Source organism: Ochotona princeps, chromosome 2, assembly GCF_030435755.1.
Source record: "Ochotona princeps isolate mOchPri1 chromosome 2, mOchPri1.hap1, whole genome shotgun sequence".
Taxonomy (NCBI): domain Eukaryota; kingdom Metazoa; phylum Chordata; class Mammalia; order Lagomorpha; family Ochotonidae; genus Ochotona; species Ochotona princeps.
Window position 1 is genome coordinate 81924305 of NC_080833.1, and position 8180 is coordinate 81932484.

The 8180-nt window shown below is 39.2% G+C and overlaps 1 non-coding gene across 1 annotated transcript; it reads right to left on the reverse strand.

The window, feature by feature from the left end:
• On the reverse strand, positions 1–104 carry LOC118758695 (U6 spliceosomal RNA). The gene has a single exon (XR_004995791.2). It is a non-coding gene; the product is annotated as a U6 spliceosomal RNA (small nuclear RNA).
• Between the last annotated feature and the right edge of the window lie 8076 nt (positions 105–8180).

Sequence of the window (8180 nt, forward strand, 5' to 3'; positions counted from 1 at the left end):
ATATAATACTAGGTTTTCTACCTTTCTCTATTCCTTGCGCAGGGGCCATGCTAATCTTCTCTGTATCGTTCCAACTTTAGGATCCGTGCTGCTGAAGCGAGCACTTCTCTATTCCTACAATATCATGATGCAATTACATATCAGGATGTTAAACTTGTAACTGTTCATAAAGCACTATACAACTATACCACTGTAACAGTATAAGGGGGAAATAATGGAAAGGGAAAATGCAGAAGGACAAAAGGATGAGAAAGGGGGGAATCCCTATACCTGCAGGACTATATCATGCACTAATAACAATGAAAAAAATTTAAGGAATTCTGTGATAGGTAATTATATCTAGTAAAAGCTCTCTTTTAAATGAAGATTATCTGGGATGTCTATTGTGCTTCAGAGGGCTCGTATCCATATTGGAGTGAATCCCACATCTGCTTCCAATCCAATCTTATGCTAATGTGCACCCTAAGAGGCAGATGACTCAAGAGCTTGGGTATCTGCCAACCACTGGGAGATTCAGAGGCAGCTCTGGACTCCTGGCTTCAGCATAAACCAGCCTCAGCTGTTGCAGCCTCTCTCCTCTCTCTCTCTCTTTCTTTCTCTCTTTCATTCTGATCTCATTCTTTCTTTCAAATAAATAAATCAATAAGCTTTGAAAAAGGATTGTGATAGAAATCAAAGGTGATTAAGTAGCGTGCATGACAGTGTCTGGTATATAGTTAAACAATAAACATTAGCTAATACTATTTCAGATTGTTTGAAGTTATGAATACTTTTGTGTCAATAGTAACTAAGGGGAAAACTGGGCCAACTTGCTTTTGTGGAAAGACAAGTGATCACAAAGCATGCTATGGGATCCTATTTTCTATTGCAGAGCAGCAGCTGTGCAAGCCCCTCCCCTGGAGCTCGTCAAAGTGGAGCAACACCTTTATGTGGAAGGTAAAGCAAGGGTCACCCTACAGACCGGGGACATTTCTTGTCCTGTGTTGGTCATCTATATGCAAGAACTCTCCAGTGCCCCATTGCTGCAACAGAGGACAGGTTCCACCAATGCTAATACTGATGACAAGAAATCTCAAATTAGGAGGAAATTTCCAACCAAATACTAGATGTTTCCCAATGTGATAAACATAGGTTTTGCTACAAGGGATGGAGGTGGGATTTAAGGGGAGAAGAAACACTTTCTACATCTGAGCTTACCACACAATCCGAATTTATGAAATCCAATAGATGAGCTTAATGTTTTAGTAGTGTATTATGAAGAAGCCACTTTATTGTGACAACATGGCCTGTTACACGCACATAGCCCTGAAGGTATGCACATTTGTGGAGTATTTAGCTGTTAGATGTACCCATTGAATTCTCTCTTTTAAAAGAGGAAGGAGAATGCGTGAAGAAAGACTTGTAAATAACAGAAATAATGAAAAATCCCATGGGTTTTGTTTTGTTTTTCTTTTTTTTTTTTAAGATTTATTTTATTTTCATTGCAAAGTCAGATATACTGAGAGGAGGAGAGATAGAGAGGAAGTGGAGCTGCCGGGATTAGAACCAGTGGCCATATGGGATCAAGGCGAGGACCTTAGCCACTAGGCCACGCCGCCAAGCCCTGTTTTGTTTTTCAACCTGACAATTTTCAAATTCAACTCTAACAAATGTCTTGTTCAATTCCAACAGTTAAAAATCCGAACTAATTTTTAAGATATATTTCTTTTTACTGGGAAGTCATATTTACAAAGAGAAAGAGAGACAGAGAGAAAGATCTTCCACCTGCTGGTTCACTCGCCAAACAGCCACCAGGGCCAGAGATGAGCCAAACCTAAGAAAGAACCAGGAGCTTCTTCCTTGTCTCCCATGTGGGTGCAGGGTCCCAATGCTGTGGGCCGTCCTTGCTGTTTTCCCAGGCCATTAGCAGGGAGTTGGACAGAAAATAAAGCAGCCAGGAATAAACTGGTGCCCATATTGGTGTCAGCCCTTATAAGAGGAGGATTAGCCACTTGAATCATTGCACTAGGCCCCAAAACCCAAACCATTTTAAATCATCAATTATCACAGTGAAGAATAAGTATTTGTTCAGCTTTCTTTCCATTGTAAAAACACTTTACAATGTGGATGAATTATTTATTAAATTCATTTTGTAAAAAATTCAATGTAAAGATTTGTCAGAAATTGAGCTCTAACTCCTCACTTGATTAAATAAATAAAAACCATGATTCTAAAGTAGGTTATAATGACTATAAACATCAAATGACAAAGCAATAAAGATATACAGAAACATAACAAAACACATAGTATCCTTCACTCTGGACTTTAGCCAGATAATAATTTCTGCCTAAAGTATACACACAGCTTTAATTTCAAGTAAAGATAAATCATTTAATTTACACCAATCACATACATGAATATATACTGACTATTGCATGTACAAATGTGTGTTTAACACCAACAATTACCCTCAGCCATCAGTGCTCTGTTTTATTCAGACAAATTCATCACTGTGATGGGCACTGAGGGAAACAGAAAAGTGTTGATCACTAAGATCAAGCTTCTTAGAGAAGTTACAAATAAACCATTAACCTCAGCACCCAGTAGCTGAATGCTATCCCTAAAGGAAGAGCTATTGGAGCACTGCCCAGGCCAATTGGCTAAAGGAAGACCAGTGAAGAGTTCACAAGTAAAAGGGCTGCTGTGTTTTAGATATATCCACATGTGTGCCCACAGTACTCATGTGTTGAAACCTGTATCCCACATGAGATGTTGCGAAGATGGAAGCTTGATCCAATTACAACATTCAGAAGATGGACCTTTAGGAATTTATTCAATCAGATCAAGTCATCAAGGTGGTGTTATCATGAGAGAATACTCTTAGCCTTATTAAAACACCGAGAGTGGGACAAAAAATAAACACATGCATGCATGTATGTATTGATTGATATCAACACATGTGCTTGTTCATTCAATATGAAAAATTTATATTTAAGTTATTTAAAGTTGTTATCAGTGCTGGAAGATGGGCGATCTGATCCAGCACTAGTTAAAATATCCTTTTGAAACTTTCTACCTATCTCTGAGCAGTGTGTGCCAGAGACACGGGGATATTAATATCAGGAAGAAACACGCAAGAAGACTTTCCAAAGAAACTCAAACATATTTAGAGTTTGAAAGTTAAGTCAAATTTATTCATGTGAAGGAAAAAAGGCAAAAGGTGAGAGGCTGGCGGCTTTGGCGGCTTAAAAACGCATACTGTGTGCAGAAGACAGAGGATGACGTGCGCAGAGGGAACCGCAAGTCAGCTGAGAAGACATCCAAGGCCTTCCCAGACCGTGTGAAGATCTGGGCCCGGCGCGATAGTGTAGTGGTTAAGGTCCTCGCCTTGAACACGCCCGGATCCCATATGGGTCTGTTCTAATCCCGGCAGCTCCACTTCCCGTCCAGCTTCCTGCCTGTGGCCTGGGAAAGCAGTCAAGCACGGCCCAAAGCCTTGGGACCCTGAACCCACGTGGGAAACCTGAAGGAAGTTCCTGGCACCTGGCTTTGGATCGGCGCAAGATCGGAAGTTGCGGCCACTTGGGGAGTGAATCATAGGAGGAAAGATCTTCCTCTCTGTCTCTCCTCCTCCCTGTTCACCTGCCCTTCTAATAAAAATAAATAAATCTTAAAAAAAAATAAAGATCTGGGCCTAGCATGGTAGCCTAGTGGCTAAAGTCCTCGCCTTGCATGCACAAGTTCTTGTAATTGTATTTCCTCAGTAACTTAAACATACATACAATTCCTTTACCAAGGTTTCTAGTACACTAGTCCACAGCAGTTACACTTGTCTGTCACGCTATGTTCAAGCCTTACCAACATCAGATTAATCTATATGCAAATCTGGTGTAGTCCTTCTAAAATTAAGATGTTAATGTCCTCCCTACTTAAAATCCTCAATGACTCCTCATTGACCACAGAATGAATTCCTGTCTCTTCACAGTTTAGAAGGACACTGATGATATATCTAAAGATAGTCTGTCAACTCATTTCTTACCATTTGCTCTCTCCGACTCAGTTGATGCCCTTGGAAACACTTATTAATGGACCTTCATCCTCGTACTGTACACCAATCTTTCCCTTTTCTTACCTTTCTGAGAATCCTTCTATTGTCACTGTGGACATCACTACCTCAAAGAATATCATTTGGTATCAGAAGATATGTCTTCTCTTCTGTTACAATGTAAATAACTCAAATTTAAACAACATATGTCAGTCATAATTATATTTCCAAATGCTTAAATTAAAATCTGGTGATTTTTATTAGGATTGGATGGATGTCTGTACAAATTTATGAATGAATGCAACTTTGTAGTGTATGAAGAGGATTAGAATTCGAGAAATTATGTTCAGGGAGATCAGTAACAAAGCCTGGTTAGCAAATCTAAAGCTGATTTGTCAGTCCAAGTGGGATGAGATATTGAGAGCCAAGCAGTGAATTAAAAATGGAGCTGAATATTCCAGAAACTCTAAGGAGCAACTACCAGGAGACACTGAGGAAAGGTTAATATGGTGAGCTAGAACAGATCATGAAGACTTTTCATGGGTTTGCACTGGCATATGGATTTCATTTAAAGAAATTCTTGTAGAAAAGACAATGAGCAGTATGGAGAGACTGAAGTATTTTAGATAGAAAAATACAATGATTATATTTTTGGAGAAAAAAGCATTTTAGGCATACTTCAAAGGTTCACAGATACCTCTGCACCAGGATGGCACCAAAGACAAAGAAGAAAGCCCCTGCCCTCGCAGAGCTGAAGCCAAGCAAAGGCTCTGAAGGTCAAGAAGACAGTGCTGAAAGGCGTCCACAGCCACAAGAACAAAATTAGCATTTCACCCAACTTTCAGTGGTCCAAGGCACTGCACCTGCAGCGGCAGCCAAACACCCTTGGAAAAGAACCCCCAGGAGAAATAAGTGTGACCACTATGCCATCATCAAGTTCCCCCTGACCATAGAGTCTGTATGAAAATATATGACAGCAACACGTTCATGTTCATTGTAAATGTCAAGGCTAACAAACACTGGATCAAACAATTCATTAAGCTCTACGGCATTGAGGTGGGCAAAGCCAATATCCTGATCAGATTTGACAGAGAAAGGACAGCATATAATGCAGCTGGCTCCTGAACATGATGCTCTAGATGCCATCAAGAAAATTGGGATCATCTAAACCGCATTGAGCTAACAATGACACTAACAGCTAAATCATATTATTGCAAAAAATTTGAACTCCTGCATGGTTTTTCATGATATTTATTTTCAATTTTGAAGAGTGTTCATAGAAAGTGGTTGGGAGAAGCAAGATAGATGATAGAAATGCAATTCAACAGAGCATGACCAAAGCTAAGAGATAATGCTAGTGTGAGCTGTGATAATAAGAAGGGGAAAGGGAACAAATGAAGGCAAATGAGATCTCACATATGTTTAAGCATGTTCAGAATATCACTGAGCTTGAGTTCGCAGAACAAATTGCAAAAACTAGTTTTAAAAGGCACAGCATTTCCAAGTGGTCTTAACCTATGCCTTTATCTTGCAGAGTGCATCCTATGTTTTCCTCTGCTAGTTTGATGTTTTCTCGGTGTAGTTTTAGGCCCCTGAAGCATTTAGAGCTGATTTTTGTCAAAAGTGAAAAGTGTGAGTCTTGCTTCTCACTTCTGCAGGCTGTTATCAAATCATCCCAATAGCATTTGTTGAAGAGAACAGGCTTTTCCCCTGCATTATTTTCAGTTCTGTTATCGAGCATTAGTTCAGTGTACATGTCTGAACTCACTTTTGGGTTTTCTATTCTGTTCCATTGATCTTCTCTGTTTCTGTGCCAGTACCAGACTGTTTTGATGACCATTGCCCTATAACATGTCTTGAGGTTTGGAATTGTGAACGCACCAAATTTTTTATTTTTCAGGATAGCGTTGGCTATTCATGCTCACTCATGTTTCCAGATGAACCTTTGTATCTCTGTTTCTATTACTGAGAAGAATGCTGTTGGGATTTGGATTGGGATTGCCTTGAATTTGCAAAACACTTTTGGTAATATGGACATTTTGATTATGTTGATCCTTTCAATCCAGGAACACGATAACATTTTCCATCTTTTAATGTCTTTCTTGTATTTCTTTTTTTTAATGCATTATAACTTTCATTTTAGAGGTCTTCCACATCTTCAGTTAGATTAGCTCCAAAGGATTTAAGATTCTTCTCGGCTATTTTAAAAGGGGCTGTACTCACAATTCCTTTCTCAGCCATGTAGTTATTTTACTAAGTGATTTTATTTTACTTTCTATTTTAAAAAGAACGAAATTCTACCATTTACAACCAAATGTTCCCAACTAGAGACCATTATGATTAGTGGAATAAGCCATCTCAAACAAATATCATATGTTCTGTCTAATATAAGTCAACTTTCATGCAAGATATAAGATAAAAAGATATAGAGGAAACTATGAAATACATATATATTCATCAAGAGGAACTGTATAAGAGACTGTCATACCAAGAAGTGAAGATAGATGGCTCTATGCATCTCTATTCCCAAATCAAAGACAGACTCCAAATGAAACTGTTAAATATATCTCGACAATAAGATGCTGAAGTTTCTGCCATTATCTGTACCTACAATATCAGGATACACTTAAATAACAGCATGATGTACTTCTGACTGTTTTTGAAGGACTATACTATTGCAATAATATAGGGGAAGTTGGGGATGGGGGAGAAGATAAGCAGGAAAGGGAAATGGAAATCCCTGAACCTATGGACTGTGTTATAAACAAATTAAATAATTTTAAAAAAAGGCATGGCAAATGTAAGAAAATATAGAATAATTCATATATCCTATGAATTTTATGTTTGATTTAAGACAAAGAGGAAGCTAACTTTCACCTCTTCAGTATTCTGAAAATATAGCATCTGTCTAGAAGACTTCACCTGGAGCCATACCAGGACTAGGTCCATACATTTTGCTCTCACTAAGCATTCCTGGCAACCCCTTCCACCACTCAACTCTTCTTAGATTCTGGGTTCCTTTTGAAGTGCAACAGCTCTGTTCCCACATGGAGCATGAACAAGAACAGATCTTGAGTGTTTCCAGCTTCCAATTTCCCGGACCTCAACTTCTTTTCATACCTATTGACAGATAACACTACTGCCATCATCCATGGGTGAATGACATCTTCCCCTGGAAAGTGATCAGTACATGCAAAATGTGTGTCCATCGCCTCTGTAAGGTAGGGAGGTGACACAGCATCCTCGGCTGCAACTTTCCATTCCTAACTTTTAAGCAAATTGTTTTGACAGAAGCACGTATTGATATTTCACAGCTAAGATTCTTCCCCAGGTTATCTAACGCGTATGTGGAAAATCATCTGAGGTTACAAAGTGAAGCTTGAACAAAATGTCAAAGGACTGCTGCCATTTACAGCTCTCTACCTCATCCTCTGTCTTATCAAACTTTTTATGTGAAAGTATTTTTTTAATAAAAGTCTGGAGGCTAGCACAGAGGGTAATTGCAGTGTTTGAGCCACAGAGTGAGGCAGCTAAATGGAGGTTGCACGATGGGGTGCTGGACCTCTACAAAATGAGAGGCTGAGCAGTGAGCACTTGCATGAACCTGTCTGACAGCCATAGTCTTGTTCCTTTCAAAGTAATCTCCCATGAGCACTCCAAGACAGGCAGATTCAATCCAATTTAATGGATGATTTGACAATGGAACACTGAGGGATGAAGGAGGCCAGATATCAGCCCCGGCAAAGCTGAAAAGGTGTGATACCTGCCATTCATTCACCAGGTGGAATGTGTCTGAATGAGTGAGTGAGTGCTCAGCATAGGGCAGAATCCATGGTGAAAAATAATGTTCTTCTATTACTACATCCTTTTCACAGTATTCAGACTTAGAGAAGCATTACATGTTATCTCCAGGAAAAATTCCATCCCTGTCTAACTTGCCATATCTCTTTGCATACGTGCTGTTTCCCAGACAGGTGTAGAAATACTTGTATTTGTGATCTCAGTCTACTCTCATGGTTATTGGTCGTTGTTTCCAAATCTCCTCTTTATTTCTCCTTAAGCTTATCACCACTATGTAGTTCTAATGTTCAGCTGATGATTCTCAAGTTCTTTTCCTAATTTGGCAGCCTTGGGACCTTGATTCTCATTTAAGTAT